Below are 16,691 nucleotides of genomic sequence, written 5' to 3' on the forward strand. Positions count from 1 at the left end.
GAAGCTGCATTTACCTATAATTAAATGTTTTGGTGTTATCTCTTGCCAGAACAGACCTGGCAGCACTCTGGAAGGAGCCATTTGAATATTAAATCTTCTGACTTCCCCGGAAGGTAGCCTTGATTTGTTTTTTTAATCATAAATTTTTTTCTCACATTTTTACTGAAGAGTAAAACAGCTAAAGCATGCCTCAGAAAATATTCATGTATGGGAGGATGTTTAGAGAGGAACAGAAATCTTAGCTTATGATATAATTTTTCTTGAAGGATTAATTAGAGGTCTCCTAAACTGAAGCTGTTATTGATTTTAAAATAATCTTATTTGTAAACAAGAAAATGCAGTTTTGTTCCCACTATTCTAGCCATTACTAAGAGATTGGAAGATAAAATCCTCCATCCTGAAAATATTTATGTGTTTATAAAATCCCCCATCTAGGCAGATAATTTAATAGATTATCTGAAATATGTTTTTGTATTCATACTTAATAAAAAGAAACTGGGATTTGTTTCTGTTTTCAATGCAACCCAAGTGAATATTACATAGAGTAAAATAATATATATCAATTACCTTCAGGTTGTGTAACAATTCTAATCATCAAAATGGCTGAGTTATAAGGAATACTAAATTGTTCAAATGATTATTTTTTTAAAACTACTACAATATGGGGATATTTCAATTTGATCTGCTTATTTTGATTACTGTTTAAAAAATCAACCTGCATAGAAGCAATTCAATTAGGGATATAAAACTAAAAATGATTCTCTATGTTAATTATATCATAGAACTGAAGAAGTAAGACTTTTTGGAAACTTGACTACTCTTTGGTTAAGAATAATGATCTAAAGGAATAGACGAGGAGAATAAAAATTTATTGTAAAATTTTACTTCCAATTTCCATTACTCGAATGAGACATACTATATAATATAAATAAAAACAAGAAAAACATCTCATGAAAGGTCTAATGGTTTATTCTCTCCCATTTAATATTATTCTCATTCCTTTCCTTAAAAAAAAAATTGGATTATCCTCAAAAGAAACAATGCATCCTTTTTATATTCTACATCTCTACTTTGTTTGTTGCATTGCTTTGGGATACTTCAACCAAGATTAATTCTTTACAACATAAAATTAGTCAAGGTAAGTAGCTTATAATGAGCCTTCTAACTTCCTTACATTTATGATACATTATTCCTTCACTAATACCAAAATGACTGAAAAGGAGAAAGACTGTGTCATTTATTTCAGTCATAATTATCCAGTTGGTACCACTTTTAGCCAATCTGCATATGCCTTTAGTTGTTTTAGTTTATGGGCCATCAAGTATCTATCAATTTTTATACATTAATATACCATAATATCATGATATACCAGAATATCAAAGTTGCTTAGAATGGGGATCTAATTATATGGTACAACTTGAGCTTGGCAGATGGTGTTCTAAGTAATAATAATGGTAACAATAAACATCTCTGCAGCATAAACTCCCACTCTTTAAGCTTTCACTCATTTGTATTAAATATTACTCTCCCCAGACACACTCTTCTTCAACGCACGTACTGTGGAGAGTCTAGCTTCCAGAGTGTAGATTTAAAGATCTTTAAGGACTCTCATTTGAATTTGAAAAAGTTACTTATAACTGAGAAATGGCAAATGGAGATTACATGTATGATATGTATAAGTATCAAATGAAATATAGTTTTGTTTTCACAAAAAGGTAAATGCTTATTTTTAGGATGAACTATTTTTCCACTTAATTTTTTAGTGCCCCAGACACTAAATAAAGGTGGGGGTGGGGTGGATGGGGGGAATTCAGGGAAAGAACATAAGGAAGGAAATGAGGCAAAGTCAGAAGGAAGAATGCAAAGAAATATATCTTGGGAGAAGCAAGTAAGCAAAGTGAAAATTTCACCTAATTCCTAATCTGACTGGAGTCAGCCTTGTGTGGAGTTATATCAAATAATAAGAGAAACATGTTGGTCAGAACCTGAATTGTGTTGATTAAACCAATGAAAATTAGTCATCGCCATCCTTTTTGCTCATGACTGTCATTATGGTCAAATGAGAGTGTGTCTACAAAGCATGAGCGATTCTAAGAAAATAACCACATTTTACCTAATAGTAGGGAGGATGGTGAGGATGAGGCTGATGGAGCCTGATGTGTAGAGCTCCAGGAGCATAGCCGCCATTTGCTAATTTAGGCACATTTCATCTGCCGAGAGTGGTAAGCAGTGCAGGTTAAATGACACCTCAAAATTTAGACTCACGTAATTAGACTGCTGGGATCTGAAGCTGAGGTATAAAGCTATTTTACACATGACCAGCTAACATGAGAAAACAGAATATTTCAATAGGAATGACGTGATGATCTTAAAGAATTTGTTCTTGACTCAGATAACCCTACAAACTGGTGGAGTTATTGTTTATTCATTCACCCCCAATGGCCTTTGAGTGGTTATTTGACTTCCTTATTCCAGAGGTCCCTCTTCTTTCCAGGCCCTTAGAAACTACTGGAATTAGGCATATTTATATCCCAGCCTTTTCTGGGTTCTGAGGAGAATGTTAGCTATAATCCAGTGGATCAGGGTTCTTTAAAATTAAAATGAACTCCATGACAGAAAGGAAAGGACAGATGAGAAAGATCAAGGCAGAAAGTGGCTGTCCCTTAGGGACAACAGTCTTAAAATGGCAATGACACATAAATGGTGAACATAAAATGATTGTAATGTAACTAAATTATTAAAATGAATTTATCTCTCTATGAAGGAAAAGGCTGGCGTTGCATTAAAATAAATGAGGAAATAACTTTGGACATTTTTTCCACTTAAATTCAGGGCATGGCATTTAAGAACTGACACTATTTCAGGATGTTTACTATTCCAATATATTTTTATTAATAATTCTGCAGGCACACTTTCTTTATTGAAAAATTATATATATTTTGACCAAGGATATGTTATTTTAAGTGGAGAGGTAAAGTGCTTTTGAAATTTCAGGGTTTTTTTCTGAAATGAAAATATTTGTGTTCAAAACCTACAAGAAAGATTCATAATTTATAGGCCCTCCAAGAACCACTGTTTAAAAATGAGTGTTATATACCCCAGAATTTAAAACAGTTGTTATGGGTGATTACAAATATGTTTTCTGTGCATGTGGAATAACATGTTAAGAGAGAAATTTCTCTTCCTTTTTAGATGAAATGATTCCCCCTACCATGTCTTCCTATGTGCCAGACTTTAAGCCCTGTACCTATCTTCAGTGAAGATTTTGACGTCACATAGCTAACTTCTCATCTTTTAAGGTATTTGGAACTACAGCATTCAACATTAAAATGAGGTTTTACCTGTAACATCTCAGAGAGGCTCTGCTTTTTTTAGTTTATTTTAATATTGAATCCACACACAGAGGCTAATTTCCGAGGTTCTTTTTTGGGTCACCTTGTGGAGCAGTGCACACTCCCAGGTGGGCAGTGGTGGTCTCAGGTAAGCTTTTGCCATGTAACATGGCTGGGTCAGCTGTGGAATCATGATTCAGTTCATCTAATGAGCATCCGGGTATTTGATCTGAATGTACGACACAGAAGCAACATTCCTAGGTTGCCGTGGTTTACAGTCTCTGTAAACGAAAATCGAGAAATTACAATTATGTAGAGTGGAATGTTATAAACACTGCTGTTAGGCTAGAGTGCACAGTCTTCTAACTTTTGCCCTTTATGTCCACATTGCATTTTTGCTCTTTTATGGCAAATACTGTTTCCTTAACTCATGGAGGTTCTGTTGATACTCGGCTGTTTTCATTTATTTAATTCAGCTTCTTACTTAAAAGGAAAAAGTGTACTATCTGACTAAAGTCATTTTATAGTAAGACTGCTTTTCATTTAAGAGCCTTTCTCTTCCTATTCCAGTTAAAGAAACTAGAAATTAAATAAAAAAATTGTTTGAGTCTTTTGGCTAAACAATAATGAGTAAATTATTCATTTTGAATTAGCATAAATAATATTTATAAATGAGTATTTTAGAGGTACCTATAAATAGTTATCATGTATTCCTGCAAGTATTATTTAATATACTTATAAAAATATATGTCTTGGTAAACTTGAGCTGTGGTTTTTTTTAATTACAAATACCAGGAAAATAAAGGTGAAATTTATTCCTTTTTATACCATTAACATGGTATTAAATTTGAACAACTAAATGCACATGGGAAAACAAAACATATAATAGTGTCTTGCATGTTTGATATGGTCAGATATATTTTAAGAAAATGACATCAAGGATCACAAATTGTTGGTTGAGTTCATGATTTTGACTATATAAGACTTGAAATCAAATGAATCACAGAAGAGGGAGAGAAAATTGAGGATAGTGAATATCTGTTTTCACATACCTAAATGGGTATAACGTGAGGGAGATATTATTTATTTCATAGGATGAAGAACTTGATTATACTTAGGTATTGCTTATAAGATGATAAAAGGAGATGGATATAAAATGATAAAATGGAGATTTTGGGACTCCAGTCCAGAACTACCGAATAAGAAGCATTAAGAGTGGCCTTTGAGAATTTGTATTTTTTTAAAAAATCTCCAGGTAATTGTAATTAGACAACCAAGACTGGGAACCCCAGTTTATGTGATTGATGATAAAGTCAAAATTAATCAGTGGACTGTCACCTACCTGGGAGCAAAAACAGGAATTGCATTAATTTCTAGCCTCTTTGTCCTATATACCGTCCACCACACATTAGTTACTGAAATCTTTCTTAGATGAGTGAATGCAGATTGCGGGAGGCATGTTTCATTCAAGTGCAATGAAATCAGTTAGAATTGATTTCCCGTGACTGCAGCTGTCAAAGCAAAGGCCAGATGATGACTTATTGGGTCTGCTGATATCAGAAAAGTACAAGGACTGGCATACAATAAACACCCAATTCATGCTTCACAAATTAAGGCATAAACTAAATATGGGTATCCTGTTTCATGAATTTCTTAATCAAATTACATTAACTGTGAAGCAGATCAATGGTGGAAATATAATCAGATTAATAAGAACAAATGAGCTTAGTAAAAACTCCTTTTATAGAACATAGGAGATATAAGTAAATGACTAGCCTTTCTCAAAAAAGAACAAACCTTCAGTTTTAGTGATTCATAAGCTTCTTTAAGATCCCAAAGTTCAAAGGCCAAATTCACTCTGATGATTCCTCAGCAACATTCCTGGGAAAAATAATCATTCACCACAGTGTACCATCAAAACACCTTGTATTTACTTTTCTTATATCACTTTTTATTTATTTGAGAACGTATCTGTTAGCGTGTTGTAAAACCGACCTTCCTTGAGCACAAGGACACTGCTATCGTTTTGTCCTCCTCCGACCCTCTCCCAGTGCTGAGCATAGGTCTGTTTGACTTGATTATTGTTGACTGTTGTTCACTGTTTAATACAGACATGTGCTTCATTTCACTGCACCATAGCTGTGTTGTTAATTGTAACAGTGCATGGAGCATTTTCAGTAATAGCAATTTTCTTGACAGTCAGTGCTAAGCTTCTGTTATCATATATTCAGGCACGAAAATTGTATGCTGATTTAAAGACAAAGATCCAAGTATGAATATTTTATGTCTGATTCTTTACCTCATTACAGCACATGGATCTTATTACTTTTTCTTCTCCTTTCGGCAGAAAGGAGTATCAAATCTCCTCTTCTTACGTGGAAGAAAAACATAAGTTTGGCTCGTTTTAGGACATAGCTGAAGATTAACCCAGATAACCAGGAACGGCAACATTCACATAAAAACTGACCCTTGAGGCTTTGAAGAACCCAGCTGCATGTTCAGTTTTCTTTGTTTCTATTCCTTGGGATTTTCTTGAAGAAAAAGGACATTTGAACAGAAACTGCTGCCATCTTGCACAAGGTTATATGGTCTTCAAATTTTTTATGGATTTTTTCTGTTCTTTTGGGTAACAGGGTTGGGTCAAGTTACACAATATGCATTTTAACAGTGACTGTTTTATGTAGTTCCAGGAATGATTGATTTGTACATTTTTTTTCAAGTGTAAGGCCCACTTCATTTCACACAATCTATTTTCACCATTGTCGGGTGATATTCTAATGGAAATTTGAACCATTTTTTTTGTTTTTCAGCTTCATTCTCTCTTCTTATTCCCTTTCTTTATAGGATTGGTGAAAAATTTTGGCAAATCCCTTCAAAGACAGGTTATCATTGTTTAAGTTTTAAGGTACCCAGGGCTCTAGAATGAATCTATGGTTGGGGAAAACCTTCCGGTTGGGGGTATTGATGGCACACAAAGTGATTGCATGGTTTTTAGTGTAAAAGGAATAGTACAGGTGGTGGCTGGAGCTGGTTAAAGCAGCAAGCTCTCTTGAATCATATCTTTTTCATATCTTAGCCAACTATTCACAGTATGCCTCTTGAATATAGGTTTGGTAAATGGTCAGGTAGAGAATAGACACAATTTTAGGGTGTTTCTGTTATTTGTTTCCTGGATTTTCTCACACTCCAGTGGCTGTGATTTGCCATAATATCTGTCAGGATTAACGCTGAAAAAAAATTGGAAACTCACCCCCATGTGAATCCCTTCATCAAGTTTTAGGGTCGCCTCTAGAATCTGCCTGTTCTGCGGCTATGGACTCTAGGGCCTTCAAGTAATCATTTATTATATTTTGCCCAGATTTTGTAGTTTTTATCTGCAGGGAAATTGGTCTCTCGGGAGCTTATTGAGCCATTCTGGAAGAAGGCATCTTTGAAATGTTGTTCATTAAATTTTAAGTTAAAATGGCAGTTTATCAATCCTTTGTTTTACTCTATGTTATTGCTTTCAGAAGAACTTTTCAGCCTACTTTGTATAATTAACTCAGCATACCATTTTACAGCATAAGTTACAAACTGAATAATTTAGATAAACACAGAGTAAATCAGTTGGCCAGGTCAAAACTCAGGGAGATGGTTGGGGGAAGATCCTCAAGTCTGAAATAATTTGGAGTAATCTGCTAGGGTGTAAGACAATTGACAACTGAGGATGATGGAAATTATTAGAGTTTGTGGAGTCATGGAATCCTGGTATTGAACAGGACCTTAGAATTATCTTATACCTAAAGTTTTACACCTTAAACTAAAATCCTTTCAATGGAATTTCCTTACAAGATAATTACTTGTAAGGAAGTAATGAAACCGTGAGAGACTATGGACCCCAAGAAACAATCTGAAAGGTTTCAAAGGGGAGGAGTGGAGGGAGGGGGTAACAGGCTGCTGGGTATTGAGGAAGACACGTGTTGTGTTGAGCAATGGGTGTTAACACTTAACTAATGAATCATTGAACACTACATCAAGAACTAATTATGTACTATACAGTGGTTAACTGAATATAATTTTTTTAAAAAAGTGAACTGAGAAGAATGTTGGGTTTTGCAATAAAGTAAAAGGAAACAGTTGCCTAACAATGGTGAAATATACAAGTTTTCTCACATAAGATAATCTGCAGCATTTGTATTTAATTTTTGAACTTCAAATTTCTAGGCTAGCCTTACCATTATATATATATATATATATATATATATATATATATATATATTTTTTTTTTTTTTTTTTTTCTTTTTCGGTAACTCCCCATCTTGCTTAGAGTAAAGCCAAAGTCCCTATAAGCCTCAACAAGATTCCACATAACCCACTCTCTTCCCTTAGCCTGTTCATCTCTCTCACCTCATCACTAACAATATTTGCCTTGCTCAGTCAGTTGTCAGCTTACTTGCTGTATCCATTTATAGTCTTTTACTGAATGACGGTCATACTTACAAATAAAAAAGTCAGGGCATTTCTGGGTCAATAATGTCATATATCTCAGAAATTAGCATTATCACTCTTTTTTGGAAGGGTAAACTAAGTAGAGTCAATTACAAATAACAAAATAACAAAATAATTTTCCAATAACAAAATAAGAAAAGAAAATAAGAAAAGGAACTTTGGATCACTTTGGTTCATTTTGTAATGCATACAAAGTCAAGCCCAAAGAATTTCCCAAACATAAAAACAACTTTTAAAAATGTATTGAGCTAATGTGAAAAGCAAATTGAATGACTATTTTCTGACCATGTATCAGTGTCATAGAAAGCATAAGAATCCTTATTCTGGGGCTGTAAATACCAACATAAAAGAACATTTGAAATGAACCTTGAAACTTTCAGGCCTTTGCCCAAAACTAATTAATTCTTATCTGAAAGACTTATAAACACTACATCAGCACAATAATCATTAAAACATTAAATGCAAATTAACATGTACAAAATACTTTTTGTTTTTCAAATATCCTTAGTATTTATCTAGTATGTTACTGTCAAGAACAAATAGACAGGGGCGCTTGGGTGGCTCAGTGGGTTAAGCCTCTGCCTTTGGCTCAGGTCATGGTCTCATGGTCCTGGGATCGAGCTCAGCATGGGGCTCTCTGCTCAGCAGGGAGCCTGATTCCCCTTATCTCTCTCTGCCTGCCTCTCTGCCTACATGTGATCTCTCTCTCTGTCAAATAAATAAATAAAATCTTAAAAAAAAAAAAAAAGAACAAATAGACATAGTAAATAATTCTTATAGGGAATTGCACAGTATATAAGGAGAAGAACTGACTCTAATCAGAGATTCATAATCTATTTTCTAAAAAGAAATTTAATGTTGCATCCATACATTCCCTTAGGACCAGCGAGGCACTGGTATTTTATATCAGTAAGAACTTAGAAAATGATCTGCCTTCTTAGTGCATAATTTTAAACAAAACACCACTGCACCTCACCACCACCACCACCAGCACCAAACTCTGTGAAGAAAAATAAGTAGCATAAATGTCATTAATCTCAAAATAAACCTTTCTTTCTGTACTATTTTTCAAAAGAAACCTTTCTTTCTATACTACTGTAGGATGAATATGGAATACCCACTATTTTTTAAATGCCAACATAGGGAATCATGGTTTTGCATCCTTTCCTTTTTACCTGGATGTCATTCTTGTATATTTAGTCTTATTGTGAGTCTAAGCTGTAGAGTAAACTCAGTGGCGGAAAGTTCAATGAAAGTCCTCTTAAGCACTGTCTTTCATGAAAGTAGACATAAGATCCATATCCCTTTAGTATTTTCCAGAGCTAGTTTCTTCACTTCAAGTGAATCAGTGTTTTGGTCCCTTCTAATGTGTAAGAAGTCACTCATTATCCACTTTCACCTTTCTCTTTAACCTCTCCCTCTCAACTTTTTCCTTTTAGTTTATAAATATGCCCTAGTGCTACCCCTCCATAATCAGCCAAAAAAAAAATTATATATATATATATATATATTTCAAGTCTTCTCTCCCCTATCCTGACACAATACTTGTCTCTCCTTTCAAAGAGAACCAGGCCATTTAAAAATACAAGGTACAGTTTGGAACTCTTCTTCACTTTCCTGTATTCCTCAGCACTTTACAGTTGGGATTTTGCCCACATCACACTCTTATCGAAATGACTCTTGCCAAGGTTCCCAGTTAGTGCCCATGATGTCCACTGTTCTTCCTACTGGGAACTTTCATCCTCCCTAGGCTTCAGGTACATTTTTTCTTTTTTCATTTTCTTCTTCCTCCTACCTCTTCTGAGTGTTTTTCCTCACTCCTTTCTGTAAACTCTTCCTTCAATACTTCTTGCATATAAGCTACTGTTTTCTTAGATTCTGCCTCTGAATCTTCCTTATCATTCTTTTACTCTATCAAGACAGGATAAGTTAGTTACAACTGACAACTGCTATGATCTCAGTGGCTTAAGACAATCAGCACTGATTTCTTATATATACTATATGTTCATCTCAGTTCAGCCGAAGATCTTCATCATGTCATCTTCATTTAGATGCACAAGTTAACAGATTCTCCATCACTTAGCATAATCCTGGTCACAGTTGTAGGGGGAAGAGGACATGGAAAAGCGTGCACCAACTTGAAAGTTTCTGCCCCCAAAAGGCATAAATTCTTGCCTTTCAATCTTGTTGGCCAAAGTGAGTAATACAGTCAAACTGAACTTCAAAGGGAACAGGCCAGTATAATCCTGTAACGTGCACAAACTAAACCAGAATATCAGAAAATAGCAATAGTGACCATTATAGTTTCTGGACAACTTCATCAAACAAATGTGGTTTAAATTACAACATAAATGCTAATGACTTGCAAAGCTATATCTTGGGCTCATATCTCTTAGTCTTTGTACCCATATATACAACTTCCTACTTCAGTTGGATATCCAAACCTTGAAGTCAACCCTCCCCAAATGAAGTCAACACTAAGCCTTGTCATCTTGGTCACCCTCTAAGAATGCAAGTTAGCCACCTGGGGGATATTCTTGATGTGTTCCCTTCCTTAATGCATGTATCAGTGGTAACCTACTCAAGTTCAATCAATGGTCTCAATACTGTTACCTTTCTTTCTGTTCACATTATTGTGTCCTTAATGTAATCTCTCCGTATTTATTGCTTGGATTGCTGCAACTGACTCTTGTGTTCGTTTTGCTGCTCAGCTTAATCTCTTTCAAACTTTCTTCATCACTGCTGTCATGTTATCTATCCACATCTCAAATTTGATCACTATTACTTTAAAATCATGAATTGTTGGGTACTTGTTGACTCGAGTAATATCCAAACTTCATACATCACACCAGACCTTTCATCTCTCCCCACTTTCCCCAGCTCATCACCTTCCATGATCTAACAGTGATGATCCAGCTCACTCAAAGGTAAAAGAGAAGTGAAAGTAAAAGATACCCTCAGAAGAAAAAAAAAAAGAAAGAAAACTTCTAAGTTGGGTATAGAACCTGGGATAGCCTATAGTCCCCAGGAGGAAGTTTCTCTCTATTCACTGTCTAGAAAGTGAGCAGAAGGTCAGCAGTGCGGTGGAACAGCCCTCAGCCAGACACAGATGTGTACCCCCACAGTTGACTGCCAGTGACTTCATCCTTCCAAGACAAGTGTGCCAGACTCAGCGTGTATTTAGAGGATGCCCAGAGCTCAACTAGACTGGGATACCACATTATTCTTGCTCTCTAGCTGCCAGACTCCCAAGCTGCCACATCAAAGAAGTCTTCACGACATACTGCCAAGGCAGTTTTAGCACTTGAATCTCATCTAACTTGCCTGGCATGGTGAATATGATGTTGCCTCTTTAGCCAACATAATACAAGTCAAAGCTAAGGATGAAAACCAAATTAATGCAAATGCTGGAAAAATCAGCAGTATTCAGAGCTAAATTGCAAGGTGGTGTCAGATGGTTTCCAGTTTGCCACACTTTCATTCAAATTGTAGAAATTATATATTTTTTTAAAAATTAAGTTTTGAAATCCCTGAAATGACAATATGAGATATGCAAAGATGGAAATCAATAATAAATGAGCCACTTATTTATCAATAAAGGGAAATAGTTTATTATTAAACTGAAAAGCTTAAACATTCCCCAACTGCTGTTCAGCTGCAGAATCAATTAGATTTAGATTCCTTCTTTTTTTTTCTTTCTTTTTTTTTTTTTTATTAACATATGTGTTATTAGCCCCAGGGGTACAGGTCTGTGAATCATCAGGCTTACACACTTCACAGCACTCATCATAAAGAGTCAGATTGCTTCTATAGGGAGAGTTTAATTTTAATTTTTACTATAGAAACAAGATGCGCTAAGAATATAATATGGGGATAATATATAGTTATTCTAGCTGAAATATTCTGTGATGTGTTTAGTTATAATTATTTCAGATTAGTGAAAGTCATTTATATATACTACAAATCTATGTACTTGTTATGTAAATTATATATTATATATACTATAGAACATAAATAATATATATTATGTATGTGTGTTATGTTATATCCACCACATACTTATTTTGCCTAAAATACTGGAAGTATTATCTGAATATGTTGGAGTTATATGCCATCTCAAGACATCATAGCCTTTATTTCTTATTTACTCATTCTGTAAAAGCAAAGTAATATTTTACCACTGAACTATTTTTTTTTAATTATAGAAAAAGAAAGAGAAAATGTTAATGATTCAAGAGTGAGTACCATTCATGGAATGTGAGGAATAGAATCCAGGTCAAATGATTTTTTTGTTTGAAATTAAACCTTTGCAGAAAATAATCCTTTAAAAGTAATATTGAGGATTGATAGTATTCTTTTTGCTCTAACACTATAATTAGTGTAGTGTTTTCCCCAGTTTCTGTAAGTGAGTCTTCTTCTGGCTTTTCCAAATAGTGTGCCATCCCATTTTCATTATCTCAAGATCAATTGGTGTTTCTGCACCTTCACGGCCCATCTTTCATATCCTGAACCTGCTGCCATCAAAGACACATACCCCAGGCCAAGCTGTATAATAGTGGTTTCCAGCAGTGACAGCAGGCTTTTTGGCTAGTTCTGTCTAGACAGCTGGGGCGGTGGCTCACACTTCCCCTGCCGGTCTGTCAGACAGACCTTAAGTTTGAGTGGTTCTAGAAGCCTGTATCTTAGGTTGATTATAATTTTCTGTGAATTCAAAGAAGTTTCACGTAAAAGACAAAATATATTATATACAGTGATATAAAAAATATGTGTGTGGATATATATATCCATCTATCTATCTATCTATCTATCTATAGTACACACATATATATGTTTAGTTCAACTCCACAAATAGAGATCTTCTGTATGCAAGTAACTACATTCACATACCTTTATAAACTTAACAGTTAGAGCTTACAGTCTGACTACCAGGTAAGCTATCTTAGGTTAGAAAGTTGCCCCCCAAAACACGCACATACACAAAGACACAGAAATTGCCCCACGTCATTTTATTTTATTTCTAAAATAGGATATAACTTAAACCTAACTACAGAAATGCATGGTGCAATTAGTCAAAATAATGAATAGATTTTCCTGTATAAATCTTCCTATCATTTGTTGAAAACATCTAAATGATAAAATCCTGATTTCCTCCAAATTCATTCACAGGCATGAATAGGTTTTCTTTTTTATGCACAAACCAAAGCTTTGAAGTGTTGTGCTGCTCATTAATTTTACATTGATCTATATACCTCACTTGTTGAGACATCTGGCATATTAGTAATGGAGAAGTTCTTTAAAACTTACTCATTATTAGCCATTCTTAGTCTCACTAAGCCAAGAATGTCTCCTGAACTGAAATGAATACTTTTTCTATTGTATAGTTTCCAAATTACTTACCAAAAAGAAAAACTAAGGAAAAAAAAAACAACTGAAGTAAAACTGGAAATACTAAATATGCCATAAAATAAATTCATAAAAATAGGTGATGAAAGCAAAATAAAATTCAAGATTTAAAATTATATAATACTGTACCATTTGTTTGCTGACAAAAAATTTAATTACTAAGCAATATTGTGCGCTACTTTCCCTACCCAGTCTTCTTTCTCTCTGTACAAACCAACTTTCCTTAGCCAGCTAATACTCAAAAAACAATGCATTATGTCTTGCTCACTTCCCCCCTTCCATACTGAAGAGTTGGTACAAAAGAGCCTGCCAGTTGATCTTCTAGTATGACACATTTTCTCTCCACTCATAAGCTACAGCATCATATAAGCTAACTCCTGACTCTTTCCCCAACTCCCCACTTTCCATTTATCTTCCATTCTTCGGTCGCAAAATCAAGCATATCCCTGAATCATATTCATTTCCCAGAATACTGTAGTCAGTAGTGATTTCCATTCCCCTTGGTCATCACATTAACTCTTCATCACAGACTCTGTGGTCCTACTCAGTCATCTAGTACTTCCTACACATCAGAAAAAACCTTTCCAACCTGCCATCCCATGTATCTCCTGATTTTATATCTGTACCAACTCTCACAATTCTAGTCTGACCTAAAGATGTGTCTGTTTGGGTACCTGGGTGGCTCAGTTGTTAAGTGACTGCCTTTGGCTCAGGTCATGATCCCCACTCCCCCTGCTTGTGTTCTCTCTCTAGCTGTGTCTCCGCCTGTCAAATAAATAAATAAAATCTTTAAAAAAAAAAAAGATGTGGCTGTTTAATGTCATGAAATATAGACACAAAGCCTTGCTAGTTCACCTACTTTGATAAGTCTATGTTTCTAACTATGTAAGCATAAATATGGCATCCTTGCAACTCTGTGGGCCAAAACCCAGAGAACAAAAGCATTTCAGAGCTAAAAAAGAATCTTAGAGTTTACTGAGCAGGTCCAGTTCTTTTTTTCATGTTAAGCTCATTAACTGATTATCTCAAATAACTTGTCTAAGGTCACACAGGTTGTGACAGAGCTGGTTCCAAAATCATAGCTTCCTAACTCTGATTGACTATCTTCCTTCCCAAAGAGACATGCATCAAAATAGATTCTTGTGGTTGCTCTCTCCTGAACACCCACTGCACTCTTTTTTCCATCCTTTCTTATCCCCATTATTTCACCCTCCTCTAACTTCTGACTTCTGTGCATGTTCCCTTCTCTTCTGTTAGCTGGTCAAAAGTTGGTGGTATTTATTTCCTTTCAATACCTATAGTCTTTCTTTTATTCTGTTGAATTTATCATAGTCTACCATACATAATAGTTATTTATATTCTTGTTTTATCTTGCTATAAGTAAGTCAGTTACTTAAGAGAGAAGTCATTGTGTCTTACATATCTTTGTAGCCCTTGTATTTCATAATAAATCATTGTTGAATTGAATAAGATTTCATCTCTCACAGGATATAGCTGGTTGAGAAGCAAATTAGTTATCATCAACATTTACTCTATCTGATTTGTCCTGATTTAAGATGGTTTCTTGAGTTCAGTATTTTTTTTAAAGATTTTATTTATTTATTTGACAGAGAGAGATCACAAGTAGACAGAGAGGCAGGCAGAGAGAGAGAGAGAGGGAAGCAGGCTCCCTGCTGAGCAGAGAGCCCGATGTGGGACTCGATCCCAGGACCCTGAGATCATGACCTGAGCCAAAGGCAGCGGCTTAACCCACTGAGCCACCCAGGCGCCCCTTGAGTTCAGTATTTATTTATTTGTTTGTTTGTTTGAGAGAGGGACAGAGAGAGGATGAGAGCTGGGGAAGGAGCTGAGGGGGAAGAAGAGGGAGAAAATCTCAAGTGGATTCTGTACACTGAGTGCAGAGCCTGACACCAGGCTTGATCTCAGGACCCTGAGATCAAGACCTGAGCCAAAACTGAGTCGGACGCTTAACTGACTGAGCCACCCGGGCATCCTAAGTTCAGTGTTTCTTACTTTGTCATTGTTGTTATTTGTAAGATCACAGTAATAAACTGTAACAAGAAGAAATTCAGCTTCTTCTGTTACATCCAATCCAGCTAAGTTGTAGATTGTATACTCCCAGAAAAAAACATGTCTTTATGTCATCTATAATAGAGCTACCTCCAGAAAAGGCTCTGTGTATATATTTATGTGAATACGAGTGCTAATGCTGGAATAGTGAGGGACTGGGAAACATTTGGGCTCAAAAGTATCAGAATAGCAGTATCTGTTCAGAATTCTGAATTGTGATTCAAAAGTTTTATTTTGTGCTCGTCTTGACTGCCAGAAAAAAAATTTAAGTGACCGCAATTTTGTGATTTTCTTTGTGTTGTCTTAATAGTGTGTGGTCACCTATGACACAGTAAAAGTGACCACGATTTCAGAATATGCATAGCAGAGTTCAGTGTAGAGTTGATTTTGAGTGAAAGCCAAATTGAATGAGTCATTGCCTAATTTATACTGAAATTATTTTTTATATCATCTTTGAGATTATTTTCTATATGAGAAAAATTTAGAAACTTATAGTCCATTTACTTTGTAGTAGGTGAAACTAATGTCAATAGTTTTCCTCAAGCACAATAACTTTTTTTTTTAGAATATCATACAGCTGAAATACTTTCTGTTTTTATTAACAACATTCCTGGACAATCATCTTAACAGTTGGGTTTCCCATTGTGCTTAACAGTCTGTGAGCACAAGCAGCTGCTTCAGGATATACACTACCACTTTCTCACTCATATATGTCAACTCCACATCATCTCAACTGAGTGTGGGTAACCCTCATAAGAAAGAAAATGTTCTGTAATCCGCATAAACCAAAGCACTGCTTACATTCATAGCCAGATTTTCTGGAGGAAAAAATAATTACCTAAAAGGCATTGTGTTGTCAATAGCTCCATATCTCAGATAATGAGAAAATATGAAATATGTTCACACTGGTCGTTTATAACCTGTTGTGCGTGACATGTTTATTAGCATAGGCAATGTGTTTCACCATCCAATTACTTTCTGATTGTGCCCTCATTCCTATCTGTGGGTCCACTATATTTACAGTTGTTTTCGTGGCTGACTTTGTACTTGCTGCATATTATCTTACTTTGTGTAAAGTAAAATTAAGCAGGTGTCACTTGGAATAGAAGAGCCTCATAAGCACAAATTAAATACTTATAACTGGGACTCAGACCAGAAACCTCATTTGCAAATGACATTCCACAAAATAGCATATGATATTTGGAGCGCAACAGCCTATGGCCAATCTAAAAACAAACTATACTGTCATGCTATCTCCATTGTAATTTACTCTACCTTTACAAATATTTAGATATTAATTTTTTTAAAAAATATGTATTGAGATGCATACTAAATGCAAGGCACTGTGCCTTACATTAAAGTGTTTAATGTAAAAGTACCTTGACATTATGTATTTAG

Source organism: Enhydra lutris, unplaced genomic scaffold (assembly GCF_002288905.1).
Source record: "Enhydra lutris kenyoni isolate GAN:26980312 unplaced genomic scaffold, ASM228890v2 scaffoldscaffold16, whole genome shotgun sequence".
Lineage (NCBI taxonomy): Eukaryota > Metazoa > Chordata > Mammalia > Carnivora > Mustelidae > Enhydra > Enhydra lutris.